The 23684-nt window shown below is 34.9% G+C and overlaps 1 protein-coding gene across 10 annotated transcripts in view; it reads left to right on the top strand.

Annotated features, from left to right (window-relative positions):
• Positions 1-23684, top strand: part of Sntg1 (syntrophin gamma 1) — a 925417-nt gene that overhangs the window by 232679 nt on the left and 669054 nt on the right. For 7 of the 10 annotated variants that reach the window (XM_076564008.1, XM_042270922.2, XM_076564001.1 and 4 more), the window contains one exon: positions 11084-11164. The exons of the other annotated variants lie outside the window; for them this stretch is intronic. The gene's annotated coding sequence lies outside the window, so the exon portion shown is untranslated. The remainder of the gene's footprint in view (positions 1-11083; positions 11165-23684) is intronic. 10 annotated transcript variants of the gene reach the window in all.

Genomic DNA, 23684 nt, shown 5'->3' with positions numbered 1-23684 from the left:
TTGCAACTCCTGACTCAGCCTTCCTCTTCCCAGAATTCTCATCTGTTTGTCCCGCCTATACTTCCTGTCTTGCTACTGGCCAATCATCATTTTATTAAACCAGTGTACAAAATGTTATCCCACAGCATTTCCCCTTTTCTGTTTAATTAAAAGGGAAGTTTTAACTTTAACATAGTAAAGTTATATAGAACAAAACTGTTATCAAACAAGAATTAAAGTTAAAATATCTAGTCTGTTTGTATTTTACAAAATTAAATATTTTATCATCTATCCTATCCAAGTCTAAAGCTTCATATCTAATTTATCTTTTATCATAACCAAGGAAAATTATAATTATAACAATTTATTCTTCAACTTTATTATAGACCCCAGAAGGATATAATATTACCTAAGTAAACAGGAAGAGAATTGTAAGTAGCTGAAACAGTTATTCTTGAAGGAGTAGCTAGGTTGATGGAGTCTAACCTCTCAATGGTAGACTAGCATTTAATAAAGGAGATGAGGCTACCCACAAGCTGAGAAGAATGGGAAGCTGAATTCCAAAAACACCAGCAATTTCAAGATTTTAAAATCCTGAATTTGAACAGGACTTTGGCTGAATTTGTTTATCTGATATGTGGAATACTCACACCAAATGTGAGGTCAAGCTGTAGGCCTTGTGTACGTCCTACTTCACAAATGAGTCTGTCAGGTACGTTAAGCCTGTAGACTGAAGATGATGCCCCAATGTGCAGAGAAAGAAACCTTGGGTGACTGTCCAGGCAGCTGGCTGTTCCTGTTAACTCACATTTTTTTTGGAAGTCACTTGTTTGCACTTCCTGTTTTACTAGGTAATATTATTTCCTTCTCGGGTCTCTGAGGGACTTGAAGTTTACATAGCTATAATTACAATTTTCATTGTTAAGAAATTCAGAAAAGAAACTCACTAAGAGGTGTTAAGTGTGTAAGTTTGACAGACATCATAAGATAGTTTTCTATTGATAATATAAGTTAGGATAGAAAGTGAATTAGGTACATTTTGAACTCGCCAAAATAGGATACATAATGGAATATTTTTTTTAATTTGTCAAATGCAAATGCACTATACATTGTTGATGTATTTATTGCTTGTATATATTGTATATAGTTATTGTACATATTGTATAAAGTTTTTCTTATATTAGTTATAACTTCTATTTTTTTATTAGACAAAAAAGGATAAATCTGGTGATATTTTACTTGTGCTGAAATGTGGTGATATTTTATTTGTGCTTTAATCAATAAAGCTTGCCTGGATACTAGAGGAAAAAGGCCAGCCTTTATAAGTAAACAAAGAAGTCAGGTAGTGGTAGCCCACACCCTTAATCCTATCACTTAGCAGGCAGGATCTCTGTGTGTTCAAGGTCACACTGGAAACAGAGCCAGGTGTGGTAGCACACACCTTAATTCTAATACTAGCAAACCATGGAGGCCTGGAGGTTTGTACAGACAGACAGAAAGTGACAGAGCTGTGTAGGAAGAGGAAGTGATGTAGCTGGACAGAGAGTAAATCAGGTGGCAGAACAGCAAGGCGTATAGACAGGGGTAGACAGGAAGTAACTCGCCTTTGGAAGCTACAGCTTTGGTGAGGTAATGATGGCTTTTGTCTTTCCCTATTTCCCTGGTCTTTCTAAGTTTTTCACCCCTTCATTTGGCTCCATGTTTTTTTATTTAATAAAACCGTTTAGAAATTCATTGAAAATGGGGACTTACTGTTAGTTTGAGGAAAGCAATCTATTCTCTTAGCAACAGCCTGGATAGTTTGGGGATTTCTGTGTGCCCTTTTGTTCAACAACTCAATTGATTTTCAAGTATAAAACTAACCTTGCCTGCCAGAGTTGTTACAATCAGTGAGTCACATAATTCTCTTTATACATTGTTAGACTAGATTTAAAATTTACTTATGAGGACTTTTTTTAACTGCGACAGATACTGTTTCCATTCTCTCCCCTCCTTCCCTCTCTCTTTCTCCTTCTCTCTCTCTCCTACTCATTCCCTCCCTCCCTTCCCTTCTTCCTTCCTCCCTCCCCCCTGCCTCCCTCTCTCCCTCCCTCCCTTTCGTGTGTGTGTGTGTGTGTGTGTGTGTGTGTGTGTGTGTGTGTGTGTGTGTATAGTGTTGCAGAAGTGGGGGGATCTGTTCTGGCGTGAAGGTAACACTGCCATTTTGAATTCTGTTAAGCTTATTGTCATGCAATTTATATAGGTTATCTAAAGTACTCCCCTTGACTATTTGTCAAAGTTTCGCAGTAAAATCACCTAGGCTTAATATCACATTCCAAAAATCTTAAACTTATAAATTTAAATGACTTCTTGGGTGTTGAAGTACTTAGCTTTCCCATATATTGTTAGCTAAGTTTGACAGTTGTTTAGAATAAAATACTTTATTTTTATTTTTATTTTTCATTTTTTTTTTTTTGTTTTTTGAGACATGTAGTGCTTTTTTTGAGACATGTAGTTCCTCCATGTAGTGGTGCCTGTCCTGTATCTCATTCTGTAGACCAGGCTAGCCTCAAACTCACAGAGATCTGCCTCGCTCTACCTCCTGAGTGCTTCCATAGACTATATTATGACATTCTTAGCTTTTGTATTGGGAACACCAGTAGTCTGCTAAGTTAATAACTAATTAATAATACTTATCAATAATAATTAATAATTCTAAGAGGCTTTATCTCTTATTCACAAAATATTAGTTCCAACACAGAGATGTGCAAGGAATGATTGTTCCAGAGTGCAAGAACTAGCCCAAGATAAGATAATTAGCCTTTGGACCGTCAACATTTGAAATTCACCATAGTATTGAAATTCTAATCAGCCATTCTCTGAAGACAGCTTCTTTATAGAGGTCTACATTCACAGGTATACACAACTCCTTTTCAGGAGTTTTTGTTCACATACCTATTTGGCAGGCCATCACATTTTGTGCACACTGGAGCCTTATATTATTTAATTTTTGACAAATAATAAGTGACTCCTACATGCACAAAATGTGATAAAGGCCCCTTCCTATCTAATAATGCCCATTCTTAGCATCTGATGTAGATGAGGCTGAATAGTTGTCAGAGAAAATGTGTTCATATGAGAAAAATAGCTAGTAAAGTTTATTAAGAAAGAAAGTTCTGGATCATAAAAAACTATTAGCTATCATGTTATGTATATAATTTTTTTCTTTGCACTCTTTGCATCTGATATAACATTTACATGGGATATAGAGTACTATATCTAAACTTAAATAATCAGTTTGTCTTAATGAAGTGAAAATTACAAATGATACAAACATTGAAAATAATCAAAATTTGCATATTATAAGAAGAATGCAGTCTTTAATGTCATTTATTTTTCATTGATGAAAACCATCTGATTTTTATCCTTTAAAGAAAATTCCGCAACTAAATTTCAACTTTAGTTGTCATAGTTTACAATATCATGCATTATTTGTATACCTAAGAGACAAAATATTATAAACATATTTAAAATGCTAAAATTAAATTATTTTGGAAATGGTTATTTTAAAAGGTAAATATGGTTGTAAGTAATATAAAGGTTATGAAATTTTTATAGATTAATTCAATACCCTGAAATTCAATGTTTGAATTTCTACAATATTTTCTTAATTATTGGTTTGTTCTTTGATTCTCTTTCCTAAATATACATTTAAAACCCATAACTAAATGTTTTCCCATTGTACCCAGCTTTTGCTTTTTAAATAGTCATTGACTTAAGTATATAAACCAATTTCTGTTTAGAGAGTGATGCCTGCTTAGAATATTTCTATTAGATCATGTAATTTTTTAACTTGTTTAATTTTAGCATTATTATTGTTGCTACAAATTTTAGAAAATGATTTTAATGAGATCATTTTATTGACTCATCATATTTTTGCTGTGCAATTTGACTACTTCTCATGTGATAATTTTATTTTACTTTTTATTATTTTAGTAAATTTTATAAACAAAAATATCATATTTGGTTATGTAGAAAATATTATAGGTTTGACAAAAGAAATGCTATTATACAATCTATGGTATGGTTTTTGTTTTGGCAAATACCTGTGGCACACTAATTTTATGAAGAAAACATGTTACTCTTTTCATGCTTTGGAGGTTGAATATCACTTAATTTTAGGGAAGATCATGTCATGCTGTTCCATTATGCCAATAGCATGTAAAAAGAGAATGAGCAATCAAATATCCAGTTGAAATCTAAAGACTGAAGTCCTGGCAGAGTGCTTGGCTCTCCTTAACCTGTTGGCATAACACTCTTCTTTCACAGCATGAGACAAGACATTTCCACTTCTGTTTATTCTTATAAGTGATTTCACAAATCTAAATATTTTATGAATAACGTTTATAAGGCTAAAGCTGTTACTATGTCTTCCCTTTCAGATTTCTTTAGTCAGTCATACATTTTATGGTTCTGGACTGAAGTCATTGCCCATTTGGTTCAATATTCTGTACAAATAGCAGGCTAGATATTTACCACTTCTCTGTTGCCGTGTAACAAATAAAATTAACACTACTATTAAGACTACACAGATTTTTCACATTACAGCTCTCAGGAGTCATACAGTTGGGAGCTAATTGGTTAGTTTGGATTTAATAACTCAAGCAGTGATAGTCATAGTTAGCTTCATATTTGCAGAGCTTCTTGCAAATTCCCATGAGTAGCTGTTAGCAAGATTATTTTCTCAATAGATCTGTTCTATAGACTACATTTACTTGCCAAATAGGCTGCAGTATAATGCCAATCCACTCCTCCATGTGAGCTGGCATGTGACAAGGTATATAAATGGAAGAGATAGGAAAGATACCACAGGTTGAAGAAGTGTTGTTTTGTTGCTAAATCTATAAAGTACCATGCCATTGTTATTTATTCTGCTTGATATTCTGTTTTAGCTCATTGATGCTGCAAACACTACCAAGTCATACAGACCATGTAATTCATAGTGAATAAAAGTTTACTCAAAATTCCATGTAAGATCAGGTAGCATATGACAAATTCTTTCCTTCACTATATAATTTGACAGAGAGTGAGAAAGTGAGAGACAGAGAGTGAATCCATATTTGTCCTTTTGTGATACAGATACTCATAAAATACTAACAATGATCAATTCGTGTTACTGTTTTTACAGGGTCAATTAGGTATCGCAAATATATTTGAATGTATTGACATCCAAATCTGTCATTTTTCAGAAACTCTGGTTCAATGAGGAAGATAAAAGTAAGAAGATGAGGTGGTCTTTGGTGACAATCTTGAGGTGTGCTTACTGAACTGAGCCATTTTCTGCTCCTCTTTAAATTTTTATAACAGACCAAATATCTAATTAAGCAAATGATTCCCTCAAAGGTAGAAGACTTCTGATATTTCAATTTCACTTGTCACAAAAATTTGTGACACTTATGACTTCTGATACTAGTGAGGATCCATTTTGAGAGCCACTGAATTTAGCATAGTTTTTGTTTTAAATTAAAGATGATTATTTTTCAGAAAAGAATTAAATGAATTGGAGTTATGAAGCCTAAACTATTTCAGAGTTATATTTTCTACATCAATTTTCCTAAGAGTCAATTTTACTGTAAACTGACAAGCAATGTAAATATTAAACACAGGCTGATTTTCCTTTCTTGTTATGTGCATGTACATGAACATAATCCCTGCTGGATGGCTTTAAACCTCATCAGGCATTGTTTTTAAATATTTTTATAAAACAAACACCATAGCACCAAAGCTAAAGGAGGCAAACCAACAGAAGAAAAAAGGCCCCAAGGAAAGACACTAGAATCAGAGAACCACTTGTTCAAAAACTCAGGAGTCCCATAAAAATACTAAACTGAAAGCCATAATTATATATAAATATATATATATAAAGACTTGGTGTTGACATATGTGAGACCTATTTTTTTCTGCTTTAGACTCCTAGTTTGTTTGAGCTTTGCTCAGTTGACTTAGAGGTTGTTGTTCTCCTGGTGCCCCCCAACTCCTCTGGTTCTTACACTATTTCCACCACTGTAGACAGATTTCTAAATGGTCTTATTAAATAAGAAACATGGAGCCAAATATAGGTGTAAAAGCCATAGAGATCAGGGAAATAGTGATAGCCACCAACCTTACCTCTCCAGCTCTGCAGCTACCAAAAGGGGCTACTTCCTGTCTGACATGTGCCTTTATTGTCTTGCTGTTCTACCCTCTCATTGGCTCTTAACCCAGCTACCTCACTTCCTTGTTAGCCTGTCTGTACAGACCTCCAGGTCTGTATGTTTTGTAATGGGATCAAAGGCATGTGTCAACATGCTTGGCTATTCCCTAGTATGTCCTTGAACACACAGAGACCCTGTCTAGGAAGTGATTGGATTAAGGCCATGTGCTACCACTGCCTGACTTGTATTAATGGCTTGCTATTTTTTCTGATCTCCACGCAAATTTTATTTACTAACATACAAATAAAATATCACATTTTCCCTTTTTTGTCTAATAAAAATAAAGAATAATAAAAAAGTTATATCTAATATAAGAAAAACTGTATACAATACATACAATAACTATATACAATATACACAAGCAATAAATACATTAGCAATGTTTAGTCCATTTGTATTTGACAAATTCAGAGAAAATATTCCATTATTTATCTATTTTGGTAAGTCCAAAATGTACCTAATTCACTTTCTATCCTAACTTATATTACCAACAGAAAACTATCCTATGATTTCTTTCAAACTTATACAATTTACACCTCTTAGTGAGTTTGTTTTCTGAAATTTCTTAACAAGGAAAATTGTTACTACAACTATCTAATCTTCAACTCCCTCAGAAAATAATATTACTTAGTAAAACAGGAAAGTGCAAACAAGTGAGTTCCAAAAAAAAAAAAAATGAGTTAAAAGAAACAGCCAGTTTCCTGCAGTCACTCAGTGTTTCTCTGCAAAGTTAAGGCATCATCTTCAGCCTATAGGCTTAGCGTATCTGACAGATTCATTTGTGAAGTTGGATGTACACAAGACCTACAGCTTGACCTCAGTTTTGGTGCTAGTATTCCATGTACCAGATAAACCTGAATTCCACCAGTGTCTTGTCATGATTCAGGATTTTAAATTGTGGAAATTGCTGGTGTTTTTGGAATTCAGCTGTCTATCTTCTCGGCTTGTGGGTAGCTTCATCTCTTTTATTAAATGCCAGTCTACCATTGAGAGATTAGACTCCATCAGCCTAGTTACTCTTTCAAGAATAACTGTTTCAGCTACTGTTCCACTGAACACCAGAAGCTATTAGTCCACTGCCTGTTCAGCTGCCTTTGAAGAAAGGGACTCTGTACCTTTTTTAGATTACAAAGCCACTTCAGCAATGGTGCCATAATGTCCTGGCATCAGAGGATACCTGTTAGTTACTAAAGCCACAACCACACTTGGCAAGGATTGGCAGTCCTTTGCTTTATGTCCTGTTTGTTCATTTTGGATAGCATACTCTCAGCAGTTGATGTGAGGGCACTTTGTTGCCCAGGAGCTAACATTTGCCACAATGAAAGTTAACTCCATATGCAGTTTTCTTCAATGCCCATATCTTCTCTGAAGTAGATTCATGCTACAAGAAGCAGACATATCTCAGAGTCATAAAAAGAAAAAAATCTAAGTTATTAAAACATTTTAAACGCCATATTCTATAGGTCTCTGAAGGGTTTGAAGATGACCTCTCTATCTAAAATATATCTCTGCTTAACCTTGAAAATATATCTAGCATGACTACAAGTTCAACTGTAATGTCTAACTACTAACTTTCATTTCTTTATATCCTAATAGTTGGTAATAATAACATTCAAGTATTAGCAAATTGTATGACATTGTTAAATGAACTATATAAGTACAATATCCTGAATAAGATTAGGAATATACAAACAGCATTTTCTAACAATATCAATATATATAATGTGTATACAATAGATTACCTCAGTTCTGAGGGGGAGGGACTTGATGGAGACATCTCATTTAGGACTATGTATTCCAAAGTCTCTCTGTCTCTGCATTACCAGTTCACCCATAAAATCTATTATATTCTGTTTTCCCCTCCCAGAGAGATCCATGTGTCCCTCCTAGTCATTTCCCTTTAACTTGACTTCTCTGAGCACTCTGGATTATAATTTTCTTATCATTTATTTCATAGCTATAAACAACATATAAGTGAATACATAGCAATATTTATCTTTCTGGGAATGGGTTATTTCACTCAGAATGATTTTTTTTCTAGTACTGTCCATTTGCCTGTGTTTTTCATGATGACATTTTTTAAGAGCTGAGTAATACTCCATTGTGTAAATGTATCATATTTTCTTTGTCCATTCTTCTGTTGTGGAATATATAGGTTGTTTCTAGTTTCTGGCTATTATGAAAAGAGCAGCAATGAACATAATTGAGCAAGTGTGCTTTGCTAGGATAAATCACCCTTTGGGTGTATGTCCAAGGGTTATATAGCTGGATCTTGAGGTAGATCAATTCCCAACTTTCTGAGGAATCACCATATTGACTTCCAAAGTAGCTGTACAAGTTTCCATTCCCATCATCAATGGAGGAGTGCCCCCCTTGTTCTATATACTCACAAGCATGAGACATCACTTGTGTTATTGGTCTTATTTATTCTAACAGGTGTAAGATAAAATGTCTAAATAGTTTTCATTTGCATCTCCGTGATGGTTAAATTTGTTAAATGTTTTTTAAAATGTTCCTCAGCCTCTTGAGTTTCTTCTAATGAAAATTCTCTGTTTAAATCTGTACCCCGGTTTTCATTGGATTGTTTTTTGTTTTGATATGAAGTTTCTTGAGATGTTTGTGTGTTTGGAATATTATTCCCCTGTCAGATGTGGAGCTGGGGGTGAGACTGGGAGGACTGGGAATGAAGGAACAAAAGGAGTAGTGAATATCCACAGTCAACCTATCTGTTTCTCTGGCAGGATTAGTCTAAGGTTTAATAGGACTACATGCTGAAATTTAATTTAATTCCTCTGTGCTACCAAAAGCACAGAAAGCCTGTGGTATCCTAGATATCCAATAGTAATAAATTTAGGTAAAGTATGTTAATAGTCTTTGTTTACTTAACCAAATTTAAGTTGCTTGTTAAAGATTTAAGTTATTATAGTAGGTACCTTGAAATGTTTTTTTTCCTTAATAAAACACATTTAGTTTTTGTTGTTGTTGACCACATCAGCAAAAATATGTAGTGCTTCAAGAATGCGTATGTCATTCTTGCACTATCCATGTTAATTTTCTGTTTCAGTCCAGTTTTTGTATATATGCTACCAAAACAGGCACTCATTCATCACTTTTTAAAACTGAATTTCTTGCAGGGTATTTATTTTCCTATGGGGTATGTTGAGCTATGAGAGCAAAAAAAAACTGCAAGAGTGAAGCAACAGACTTCTGTCCGATGGGAAGAGTCCTTTGCTTAGAAGGATGCAGAATTCCCAGTGTCCTAAACAATAATTATTTGTTATCCCAGAGTCATTGCGTTAGAGGAAGGAGCTACAAATAATTCTTTACTCAGGGTCTCATTAGGCTATACTTTATGTACCACCCAGCCTACATTGTCACCTGGAGCTTGGGATCTTTCTCCAAGCTTATTTAAATTGCCAATTAAATATAGTTCTTTACTTTGTTCCTATGTGATGAAAAAGGTTTCTCTGAACCACCAGTCTCCAGCTTTTAGAATTCATGGGTATGTGGTCCTGTCTAGAACATCTGCTTATCCTCCAAATCTGCAAAAGAGCATGTTTCATCCTTCTATTGGGAAGATTATCATCCAACTATCCATTATTGTGTCCTATAAAAGGGTAGTTGCAAAATTAAATATGATTCAGACATTATCATGCTGTTTAAAATAATGTGTATTGCTAGACCTTCACATGAATCAGTTTGATAGTCCATATAAGAATGTATCTTTGACATCTTACAAATGTTTGTGCAAGCCATAGAAGCCGTTTCCATGCCACAAAAATAACAATCCAAACTGATGCTGAGTTCTATTGTGATATAGCCATCTCATATAATGATCATTTTATAAAGTATTAGACTATAATTGAGTTTAGGAAAGACAAAAAGTACAAATAGGAATATTAAAAATTAAGTGGCAAAAGCAGAAACACAGTTTTATCATCTGAAATGAGTAAGCTGTTGCCAATCCTTGAATTGCATTGCTTTGTGGTATCAACCCCTGTCCATAAGACTGAGTTAATACCTAAGTGTCATAGAAACAAAAATCAGAAATGGTTGGCAGTAAGTCAGTAAACCATTCCTCATAATGAATCTTTTAAAATATTACTGTTAATTTGAACTTGAACTTGGATAATCATTCTCAAAGTAGGCTGGCAGTTTAGATCCAAGGGCCTGTTACTGGAGAAGGAAAGTGTGAGCATGTTACAATATATTCACTTGTATTTTATTGAAAGGTAATTTCCCAAAATTGTGTTCTATAGAGCTTAATCTTACAAAATTTTGTCATAGTTAGGGATACTATTGCTGTGGTGAAACACCGTGACCAAAAACAAGTTGGCGTAGAAAGGGTTCATTTGCCTTACACTTCCACATCACTGTTCATAAGGAAGTCAGGACAGGAACTCAAACAAGGGCAGGAATCTAAAGGCAGGAGCTGATTCAGAGGCCTTGGAGGGGTACTGATAATTGGCTTGCTCAGCTCCCTTTCTTACATAACACAGTACCACTAGCCTAGGGATTCTACCTGCCATGATGGACTGGCTCTCTCCCATCAATCACTAATTAAGAAAATTCCTTATAGCCTAATCTTATGGAGACATTTTCTTGATGGAGTTTCCTCCCCTTTAGATGATTATTGCTTGTGTCAAGTTAACATAATACTATCCAATATACATTGAGATATTGAATATATATATATATAAAAATATATATACACATATATATGATCACTGGGACTTGAAGTATGATTGATGTGTACATCAATATGTATGCTAACCTCTGGGAAATGCCAGTATGTTCAATGCATAGATCTTTTGCATCTACTTTGAATGCTCTTGAAGACTTCTTTATATTATTTTATTTTTCTATTTCAGCTTGTAATCTGCTCTCCAGGATGTTGAGATTGCCCAAGAGTTAACCCTGCAAAGGAAAAATACCACTATAGCTAAATTCAAGTAAGAAGTCACTTGGCAATAAAATATCAGTAGTGAATTTGAATTAGTGAAAAGAATTACTATTTTCTATATCTCTGTAAAATAGTTATCACCTTGGATATCATACTTTTTGAAAGGTCATTTGCTGTTTTGGAAAAATCGGTGTTTTTTACCCTTGTTCTGGTGTGGGAAAAACAGCAGCATTATGAACATGCCCAGATTTTAATCATAATGCACGATTGGATGGGCCTTTTGAGAGAATGATATCGCTTATATTTTGTTCTTCCTACACATCATTCAGGGGAAGAGAAATATCTGCTAGTTCTATAGATGTGCATGTGTGTATGTAGCAGAGTTTCTCAACCTATGAGTTGTAACCATTGTAAAACACATTTCCAATGGTCTTAGGAACTGAGACAGTGATCAGTAGCAAAATTATAGTTATGAAATAACAATGGAAATAATTTTATGGCTGGGGATCACCACAACATGAGGAACTGTACTAAAGGGTCAATGAATTAGGAAGTTGAGAAACGCTGGTATGTAGTATGTGTATGTACTGCATATTTGTATTGAGTTTATATGCACAGTGCAAGACTGGTGTGTGTGTGTGTGTGTGTGTGTGTGTGTGTGTGTGTGTGTGTGTGTGTGTGTTTGTGCAAGTACCTGTTTTTGTAGAAGACAGCAGTCAATGCTAGCTGTCTTCCTTAGTTTTTTTCCACCTACATTTTTCAGATGGGGTGTCTTTCTGAATCTGGAGATCACACATTTAGCTAAGTATACTTGACAGTGAGACAAGGAAATCCACTATCTCTAGCTCTCTAGTACTAAGATTACAGACACACACTGTCATCTCCAGATTTCTTTTAACATGCACTGACAGGGGCCAACTCAGGTCTTTATGCGAATACAGAAAGCTCTTTACTGACTCGGGCAATTTGCTTAAAATTCAGCTAAACTCAGGATATAATTAGATGCCTCAACCATGACATATATTGGAGTCCCATTTAGGAATGAGTTGAACTGTATTGAATAAGAGACATAAGTAGTGTCTTCTGGAAGGATATGGAAGCCATTCTCAACATGTTCCATATCAAGGGAAATTATTTAGAATGAAAGATTCTAGTAGATGTTGATTGAAGACCAATGTGGTCGATGACCTTATGCCAGGACAAATGTCACACTGTTGAAGGACCACATGCTATTTATTAGAACAGGTAGAACCTTAGGTCTAAAGTCAAACTAACCATTATGTTTATTTTCTTAATAAATCATGGAATACTCAAATTTTTACCTTGTGGACTATAATGAACTGCTGTGTTGTATTAATGACAATTAATGCTCCATGTTATATTTCAAGATGGGGTAATAGTTAAAAGTGTGTTGTGTGTGTGAAGGTACATGATACTTTAGGTATACAAATAGAATAATGTCTGAGTGTACATCTTCATGTTATGGAAACCAGAGAAGCTGAGAAGATCATGCTTCAGGTATTTTATGAGTTCAGTGCCCAGCCTGGGCTTCCTCAGGTGATAGTCAAATTCAGAAGTGCATGAGATTAAAAGCTACCAGGCTTCAATCTGCTTTGCTTAGCATCCTGAGATACAGAGCTTGAAAGATACCAAGTATCTGTTGGATATGGAAGAGGTACTGGGGCATGAAATAGACTAGATTTTTATAACACTTCTTTAAAAAGGGTAGAAGTTTTCCCTAATATATCATAATCTACATTTTTATTTACTATAATACTAGTTACCTAAAATTCATTGTATTTGAAATAATGCATTGTATTTTCCAGAAATAAACAATAGGAGAATTTAAAAGGCATGACTTTCTGAGTGCAGTGTTGATATGTTTCCTTTCTTATGCCACTCTGATTTTGCTACTAAAGTGTTGCTAGCCTCAATGAAGAAGTTAAAAAAGCAAACTTTTGTTTTAATCTTCTGTGGGAGATGTAGAGATTTTGTTTCTTAGTCATTTGATAAACTGTCATTTGATGAGTTGCTACAATTTCCTATTCATTTGTGTCTACTTAATATCTCGACCATAAAAATAAGTTTATATTCTTTATTAGTAGTATTGCATGGTAGATTTTAAAAATTGATTTTACCTAAATCATCAAGCTTATGAGATATTTTCAATGCATGTTCCCTGGTTATCCTTTGATCTAATGAAGTAATAAGCCTGCTTTATATTTAATAGTTAGATATTTCTTCTCTTTATCATTAAGTAGCCTGCCCACAGTGTCAATATGCTGGCTAGTTTTAGAGTCATTTTTAAAGAGGGAGCTCCATTTGAGAAAATGTTCCCACCACATTGGCTTGTGCGCAGGCCTCTGGTGCAGTTTCTTATTTAGTATTGAGGGAGTTCCCAGCCAAATATGGGTGCTGCTACTCCTGTGCAGGTGATGCCCAGGTATAAGAAAACAAACTGAGAAAGTCAATAAGCAACAACTCCTCCATAGTATCTGCATTACTTCCTGCTTCTGTTTGGGTTCCCATCCTATTTGACTTCTTGCCCTAACTTCCCTCAGTGATAGTCTGCGATGTGGAACTATAAAAATCCTTTGCCCCAAAGCTACTTTTGGCCATGATGTTTTATTACAACAGTAGAAGCTCTAAGACAATTATCAAATTGTTCATTTTTTAAACGCATGTTGTTTATTTTATTTTATCTCTCATTTTCCTGTTTTCTACTCTACTGATTTTGCTCCAGCTTTTGTAACCACTTTTCTTAAGTAACTTGTCTTTCTGTTTTTCTTATGTGTATCTTTTTTTTCTTACACGTGTTTTTTTGTTTTTCTTATGTGGCTTGTCTTTCTGTAATTTTCTCAGATGCACATTAGTCACCATTTTATGCCATTCTTTTCTAATCATTACATTTTAATGCTATCATTTTCCATTTAACAACTGCATTTCATTATCTTTAGATTAAATACAGATATGTTTCTTTTTTGCTACATATATTATTTTATAGTGTCTAGATGGAAAGGACAAAGGGTATACTTTGCCAAACACAGGAAAATGCATCTATCTTTCTGTTACACAGATATTCCAATGTAATCTGAAGGCATGCTTTTAGTGTTTCCAAAATATATGAAGAAAATTCTTTTTTTCCATGAGATGGTCTACTTCTGTGCATGTTCCACAGAAACTAGAATAGAGTGGATGCACTTTGCACTAGTACCATCCATATCAATGACATTCTCCTTGTGTCAGACTTGTGGATTTCTAGTTGTGGAAAGAGGGTACAATTGTGAAAAGCAGTTTGTCTATTTGGATTTTTGAAGCTTTATAAATTTTCATATCACATATTTAATTTTGAAGAGCAAGGATGTTATTCAATAATTGACCTTCAGAGAAGCCCTGCTTCTTTCTAATAATTTGATTTTTTAATGAGTGTTTGAATTTATTATATCCATGGCAGATTTCCTTTGATTCAGAGCAGTGAGGGTGTTATTCAAACTTCTAATGATATCCTATCACATTACTTTATGTAAAGTGATATTTTTCATAATTTATCATTGAGTTTTTGTTTAACTACTTGAGTTAGATCTTCTCCATGTTTTTTGTTTACTTGAAATTTTTCAATCATACATAAAATGATCATTGACTGTCTTCAGTCATGTACATTGTCCTTATGGCAATTTGCTATCCATTGCTTTTGGGTCCTTTATTACTTTTTCTGACTTTTTAGGTTTTGGACACATGTTTTAAATGATTCATTTTTTTCCCCTCTTCCCTAGTATACCAACAATATCCTTTGTTTATAAAAGCTTAATGGATATGCTAGAGTTCCTAATTTATACTTGGAATAATTTCACAGGATGAAATACCATTGACTTGCAGATTTTGTATTGTACAGCAGTGTTGCCCTCCTCATACATGGCCCTCAAAGTCCATATTATTCATTTTACTTTTTTTTTTTTTTTTTGAGACAGGGTTTTTTGTGTAGCTTTGATGCCGGTCCTGGATCTCCCTCTGTAGACCAGGCTGGCCTCAAACTCACAGAGATCTGCTTGGCTCCATCTCCCGAGGACTGGGATTAAAGATGTGAGCTACCATCACCAGGCCATTTTACTTCTTTATATACTATTGTCTCTCACTGAATTGCTATTTTTTTGGGGGAGGGGGCTGGAATTACATTGGAATAGTTCAAGAGGTACCTAGTAAATGTAGTCCATCTCCATGCTTTGTTGGCTCTTTTTTTTTTTTCCTTATCTTGTTATTTTGCACACCTGATTCTCTTATCATACACTGTACAAGACAGATATGCCACAATCAATTTAGTCTATCTTTTTCTGATTTGATTTTTGTACCCTTGCTTTTTAGCACTAAGTTTGACTTTCACATTTGAAGTAAAAATTTTCTTTTTATAAACACACAAATTTACATTTTTTCTTTAAAAAATACATATTTCAGATGCCCATATTCATACACAGTTATGTGTGATAAACAAAACAAAACATAAATCTTTAATTTGTTCTTAATGACAAGGGCCTCCCTCTACCTTCCACTGACAACTGTTTTCAAAACTTTCCCTTTGTTCAGCTTTTGGGATTTTAAACACTGTTTCAGTGTGAATTTTGTTTTTATCCTACTCTGTGTTTGCTGTGCATGTAACTGCAGCTCTGTGTATCAGTAACTGTGAACAGCTCCCAGATATTTGGCTCCAATTTTTTTTTATTTATTAAAAATCACTTGTTCTCTCAATAAGCGATCATTGAAATATTTATTTGCAGGGTTTGGATTTGTCATGTCTTTTGATTACATCTTATATTTTTAGTTGTAAGCCTAGCCTTTAACAGCTGAGCCAATATCTCTAGCACAATTTTTTGTTTATTTTTTAAAGTTTGACTCTGTGTATCAAGTGCCCATCTGTACTCCCATGCTTTCCAGCTTCTCTCGAATAGTTGGGCCTTTGGTCTACCCACTGTCTCCTCTAGTTGGGTTTACCTTACTTGTTTGTTCTCTATATCTGCCCATCTCTCCAATTTAAAGAGGCAAAAGCACTGACATCTCATTTCTGAGATGGTCAAACAAGTCACTTATTCTAATGTGCTTCATTATTCTTGTAAGGATGGAAATGACTTCTAAACTTTATGCATGTCATAGCTAAGTAAAGAAGCTGTGATATTCCAATTATTTATTTACTTAGTAATATTTCACATAAATGCCTCCCAGACAATGCATTAACTGCTAATGTAATAAATTTATTTTTATATTATTTTTTATTTTAAACTTTTGTTTGTCTTTTTAAAGTTTTAGTTACTTTTTAATTTTTTTTTATTTTTGAGATTATATCCTTTCTTCCTTCTCTTTCTTCCATCCAAACAATCTCATATACCCTTCTTTGATCTCTTTCAAACACATAATCTATTTTTCATTAAATGTTGTTACACACACACATACATACATACATATATATATATATATATATATATATATATATACATACACACACACATACATGTAACCTTCTCAATGTAAATAATGTCACTTGCATGTTTGTTTTCAGGAATGACCATTTGCTATTGGATAATCAATTGGTATCTTCTTCCCTGGGGAAGAATATCCTCCTGCCCTCAGCATTCTGTAGTTGCCTTTAGTTCTTTGTGTAGGGTAGAGGCCTCCTGAGCTTTACCTCTCCACATTAGCTTCTCTATTGATTTCTTCCTCATTAAGCTCATGTTTAGACAGTCATGTTGGTGAGACTTTATGAGCATAACTTCTGACATTACTGGCAGACAATCTCACAGCTTCTCTTTGCTCTTCTGGCTCTTGCAATATTTCTTCCCACTCTTCTTCAGTGTTCCCTGAGTTTAAGGGATGGGAGACTTTTGGAGATGTACTCTGTGGAACTGTGCTTCAGGCATCTGCATATTGACTGGTTGTGGTTCCCTGTAGTTGTAGTATTGACTGGTTGTGGTTCCCTCCATCTGTTTCCAAAGGATATTTCTTTGATGAGAATTACAATGATCTTTGGGTATAAGGACACATATTTATAATGTAATTAGGGATTATGCTGCTTAAGTAAAATGTCAGTTGGATTCTCCTCCAAGATCTATGACTTACCTAGCCTTACAAAGTTTGCTAGGTTTCTAGGCCCAGACATCTTGTTGAATGTGTAGTAAGTCTAACTAGAGAGCTATTAGTTCCTGCAAACATCACTAATGCACCCATAGAACTATTTTGCCATGATGGTCAATATTGTGGTTCATTGGCATCATAGCTGGGTAGGATATTGGTTGCCTCCCTCATTTGGAAGCTTGATTGTTTCCTTCTGGTACCATGAAGCTAATGCTCATGGAGGAAGCACTCAGGTCAGTTCCTGATCAGGTCCGCTGGGACCTGTACCTTGTGCATGGTGTCTGCTGAACTAAAGAATTACCTTCAACATCTTGCAGGCAATCAGAGACAATAGCAGTAGGATGTGTATTGTTTTGAAGTTTCTTGGAAAGCTATGATAAATGTTACAAAAAAGGGATTCTTATGATTGATTTGGAATTTCTCTTAGGTGGTCTTCAGTTATTGGAGGAAACACTGAGAAAAGTTCATTTAAACTATATATGTATATTTATACATAGACTTATGTGTTTTATAAGGTTTTTTTGGTAGGTGAATAGTTGATAGTATGATTCCTTATGACCTTTCCAGACAGCCTTACCGTTATTTTGTTTGTGCCATTTCCTCTGGATTAGAGGATGTAGAGAAAAAATGCTGGGCCCATACAGATTTGTGAAAAAAGAGTGTAGTTGTTTGGGTTCTATCTAGGGACCAATACACAGGCAGAGAGGCTCTTCTAGGCCTCATCACCTCTGGTTGTGGTTTTCTGTAGTGCTCTCCATCTGTTATAATAAAAGTAAGGCTTATACTTACCTGTGGATATAATAAGGACAAATATTTGGAATGCAGTTAAAGATTATGCTCACTTAGTAAAGTGGTATTTGTAGGTTCTGTACCAAGATCTTTGACTTCACTATTCTTGAGTCTCTGGCTTGAGTGCCTAGGTTTCCAGTACCAAACATGATTTATCTCTTGTCTAGAAGATCTTCAGTCTAATTGTAGAGCTATTAGGGAAAGCCCTGGAGGCCTTGTCCCTTCAAAAACTAGAGTCAAATCAGCATGGCTGAGAGTGGGAAAAATAGTCTTCTCTTGGGAAGAACATATCAATTTGTTAATCAGTACCAATTGAATTCAATGGTTAGTCCTGAAAACAATCCCATAACAATCGACTAATAAGGTTTTACTTACATATTTTGAAATATACAAACACGCATACACATACAAACACACACTATATATCATATACATATTATGTATATACATACACATCTGCATAAAACACATATGAAATATATATTTTATACATATATATATGTTTTTGGAATACATATGCACATGCAAACACACAACATATGTATATCAAAAATAATTAAAATAGAGACCATGAATTCAAAAGAGCAAAAAGACATATTGGAGAGTTAAGCCAGAAGTGGAAGAAAAGGGGAAAATAATGAAACTATATTATAGTCTCAAAAAGAAAATAAATAATTTTATAAAAGGAAAGCAGTATATTGTAGCACTTAAATATCATTCTTATACTATATCCCTTCATGAATATACCACCTGTAATTGGGCATATATTTAGAGTTGATACTGGTTTATAATATCCTGATGCTGAAGTGCTACTAAACCTGACATGCAAGATAAAAGTAAGAAGGATCAGTGAGGTTACTAACGTAGAAGAAAAATTGAAGATTATTTTGCAAAACAATGTTAAAAATATTACCTATGCAGGCTAACCATTGAAAATTCAGTAATTGGTTGAAACAGAGGTCTCATTATTTGAAAATGATGACAAGTAGAGCCCCCTCCTCTGAGACTTAGAAACCATTGCTGGACAAACCTTCAAAAGAAATCATAGAAAGAGATTATTATCCTAAGGAAATGGGAATGGACCATGTAGGGAATATGAATTGATGTAAAAATTGCTATAAGATTCTAGATTAACTGCAAAGCTAAATTCACTGATCAATTTCAAGTAGGCTATTCTTATTTGTAGTGAAAACACATTGGCAACATTCACTGACTATTATTAATAGGAACATTAAGAATTTAGTTTTATAGGATACTGAGACTTCATGCTCTTTCAAGACCATGATTCATATATATATTACTTTAAGATCAGTGTCTGGTTTTTGGCTGAGCAATGGCTAGGGGACCTGTCATCTAATGATTCCTTAGATACTTAGACAGATTTGTGGTTTGGCTTCCTGGAATGATGTTCCTCTTTCGTTTCTTTCTTTGTTAAGCATTTTTCAATAACTGTAAAGAGACAGACACAATTTCAGATAATCCATGGTAATATATTTGGTATCTTTTTCATTATTTTATTTTATTTTAGCTCTCTTTGGCATTTAACTTGATTGAAACATACCACTTTTAGTCACATTTTTCCTCATATGGACCTGGTGTCTTTCAAGGAAGACTGTATATTTTGTCAATGACCATCTATTGGGTTATTAATTTTTGGGTTTTTTGCATGGCTGATTATTTTAAGACATCTTATATAATGCAAGATAGCTTTAAACTAGATAACTGGAAAATGATCTTGGACTTCTGATATTCATCCTCTACATCTAGAATACTTGGATTACAGTCCTGTACCTAGCTCTATCAAATACACCACATCTTCAGTTTATTGATTAGGTTTTTTTTTAATTTTTTTTAGGAATAAAAAGTAAAATCAATATATTCATACTTTTAAGACTTGCAAAAGACTAAGGGGTAAAGTGGCCAACATCTAATTTATATGTTCTCTATAAATTACTAAGTCAAGACTGCTTTACAGATTTCCTCAAGTAATGAGTATTAGAACAAGTGATTAAAACTGTTTTAAGTCTAAGGTTTTATAATTTCATGTATTTTGAAAACTCAGAAAATGCATGAGTGTGTATACACACACATACATAAATATATAAATGAGTGAATCATAATATTGGAATTTATAGATTAAGAAACAAGCTTTACTGTGGTGATATTTTACTTGTGCACCCCAATAAAGCTTATCTGGGGAATCAAAGGAAAAAGCCAGTTATATTAAACATAGAGGTCTGGTAGTGGTAGCCCACGCCTTTAATCCTAGCATTCAGGAGGCAGAGGTACATCTGGATCTCTGTGAGTTCAAGACCACACTGGAAACAGAGACAGACATGGTGGTACATGCCTTTAATCCCAGCACTAGTTAATCATAGAGGTCTCGAGGTCTGGACAGACATACATGTCTGGCTCTGTTTCCAGCTAGGTGGAAAGAGGAAGGAATGTGGCTGGGTGGAGAGAGGAACTAAGATGGCAAGATACAGAAAGGTATATACGCATGAACACACAGGAGGTAGCTCTCTTAGGCTGAGGATTTCCTAGAAGTAAATCCTGGCTGGCTTGTTCTCTGATCTTTCAGTTTTCACCCTAATATTTGGTCCCAGGTTTTTTATTAATAAGACCGTTTAGCAGCCGGGCGTTGGTGGCGCACGCCTTTAATCCCAGCACTCGGGAGGCAGAGCCAGGTGGATCTCTGTGAGTTCGAGGCCAGCCTGGGCTACCAAGTGAGCTCCAGGAAAGGCGCAAAGCTACACAGAGAAACCCTGTCTCAAAAAACCAAAAAAAAAAAAAAAAAAAAAAAAAAAAAAAAAAAAAAAAGACCGTTTAGCAATTCATCTTACACTTTAGTTTCCTAAAAGTCTGTTGAACAAGCCACAGAGGGTTTGTGAAAGGAGAATATATTAAGTCTGACTAAAAATGAAAACCAGTGGATAATCTTAGTTTTTCTTACATGTTTCTAATTCAGTTGTATGTCAGCATAGCATTGGATTAGTTTCCATTGAAGGATCAATGTATCAGAGGTTGATCAGAACACCGAAGTCCCTGCTCACACTGATGAGGAGATAATTTAATATTGAGTATGGGGAAATCAACTCAAGGATAAGTGCGGGAAAATGTTTTAAATGTACTGATAACAAACAATAATAAAAAAATAAAAAATAAATAAATATACTATTGCCAAAGACAAAATGTAATTTAAATCAGTGATTCAATTTAGGAGATATTTTAATTTCATGTAAGTAATACCACATCTTGCTATATTTATATATTTAAATATTATGAATTAAAGTATGACTAGTATATTTCTATGTTCTGTGACTTGCTTCATATTACTGAGAAAAAATAACAACAAATTTTTAATAAATCACATTACCCTGAGTAGTAGAGTTTAAAAGGAAAACCATTATATTTTTAATCACTAAGAGGCCCAAAGGCTAAGTTATTATATGCTATATGTCTGAGTCAAATTTGAAAATACCACTTTCTGACATTTGTTATACACCCATAGTTTTGTCTATCTTGTTCTTACATCTATCCTCACAAGGATCCATGGAGGGAGGCACTCACCTAGTCCACATAATAAAAAGAAGTTAATTATAGATTTAATAGAAAACAGTGAAAGTACACAGGGATGATGCTGGTTTATTATATAATCACAGGATCTAGTATAGACACATGAAACCCAAAGTTTACACTAGGCAAAACTCTGCTTGCCTCAAATGGAAATGCACTCACCCTGAAAGGTCTAGGAATCCAGAAATTAAGACAATTGCCTGCTAGTCTTCTGATGAAGAGAGACAGGGAAGTTCTGAAGCTGTTCTGATATCCATCCCTGAAATATGACTACATAACTGAACTGAAAGAAGAATTAAGAGTTGTGAGGACAAGCAAAGAAACAAGACTACAGAAGAATTCCTCTTGAGCTTTGTAGAAAGAGTGCTGCTAGCCCAGTTGCTTAGCGTTTTTTTTCTATTGTTGCTACTAACTGCTGCTTTGTGTGTGACATCAACTATCATAAACTTCAAACAACCTAAGACCATGAAATGCAAGTTTCTTTTTGACTGAGAATCATATTCAGAGCCTTGCACATGTTAAGTAGTTAACTACTACAAGACTAGGATATATAACCTGCTATGTTAACTCTACTCTTACCTCAATACCTCCTAATTTTACATTCATGAAATCAGAAAGACAAGAACTACAAAGAGAAACAAATGTATTTATTCATCTTTGGATTTTTTTTTAGGTTCTTATCTGAAGGGTTCACAACGCGGTTGCATTTACAAGGCGGACACTTCCGCCTAGCCATTTCCGCATCAAAAGTGTCCCGTAGCTAGGACACGATGGTTCACAACGCGGTTGCATTTACAAGGCAGACACTTCCGCCTAGCCATTTCCGCATCAAAAGCATCCCGTAGCAAGGATACCTGATGGGCCCAGATATCTCCGCCCAGCAAGTTCCAGGCCAAGGGGTCTCGCGTGATCAAGAGTCCGTGGTATTGCATGGTTATGTAAGCGTGCAACATGACCATGTGATCTACGCACACGCGTAGAGTAGTGACCTGACCTGGCCACGCCCCCAGCCGGTTTTAAAAGTCGGGCGCGATATTCCCCACTCTCTTCTCCACGCACGTGTCTCTCCCACAGGCCTGCACTTCCTGTCCTTTGTTTCTAATAAACTCTATAAGCGGATTCTGTCGTGTTTCATGATGTTTCCTTACAAGGGTAAGAACACAACGCAGACAGAAAACTAACATTATCCTCAAAACTGATAAAACGTATATGGGAATTTTGATTCATATAAACTTCAGGAAAAAAGATGAAGGTCATATAGATGTTTCTGCTCTTAAACCTATACATTTTTCTCTGTATTTGCTAATTTTGAAGGAATCCAACATCTTAACGGAATGTAAGAGATTAGGTATTTGGAAGTAAGGCTTGCCAAGCACTGGGATCTTAAAATGTCACATATCAGAGTAACAACAAAGCTGGTATGGGCAGGTCCCCAAGGAAATAATACCCAGCCACAAAATGGTCTCTAAAGTCAAAATTAGTTTAAATGTTCCAGCATGATGCTGGCCACAGATGTATAAACAGAAGCAAGCATGAATTGAGTAGAGAGTAAGGAACACTGTAGATTTATCCAACCGTCTTATTAAATAAGAAACACGGAACCAATGTAAAGAAGAAAGCCAAGAGGTCAGAGCTAAGAGCTAAAACCTTACCCTTCCTTCTGTGGTGGCCCTACCAGAGCTACTTCCTGTGTTAAAGTCTTTATATAGGGTTTCTGTTCTGCCTTCTCATTAGTTGTAAACCCAACCACATGACTGCCTCGTCACGGCCTGTCTGTATAGACCTCCAGGTCTTCTATGGTTGGTATTGAGGTTAAAGGCGTGTGTATCCAATGCTGGCTGTATCCCTGAACACATAGAGACTTACCTAGCTCTGCCTACCAAGTGCTGGGATTACAAGCATACGCCACCACCGCCCTGCTTTCCTATGGCTTGCTAATAGCTCTGACCCCCAGGCAATTTTATTTATTAACATACAAATAACATTTTAATACAAATAAAATATCACCATAGAGCACCATATAAGATTTTAAATTAAGTCTGTGGCATTCTTTTCTACTGTAATTTTCACTTCTCATAAAATAAGAG

This window comes from Peromyscus maniculatus, chromosome 2, assembly GCF_049852395.1.
Source record: "Peromyscus maniculatus bairdii isolate BWxNUB_F1_BW_parent chromosome 2, HU_Pman_BW_mat_3.1, whole genome shotgun sequence".
Lineage (NCBI taxonomy): Eukaryota > Metazoa > Chordata > Mammalia > Rodentia > Cricetidae > Peromyscus > Peromyscus maniculatus.
This window is presented reverse-complemented; position numbering and strand designations above follow the sequence as displayed.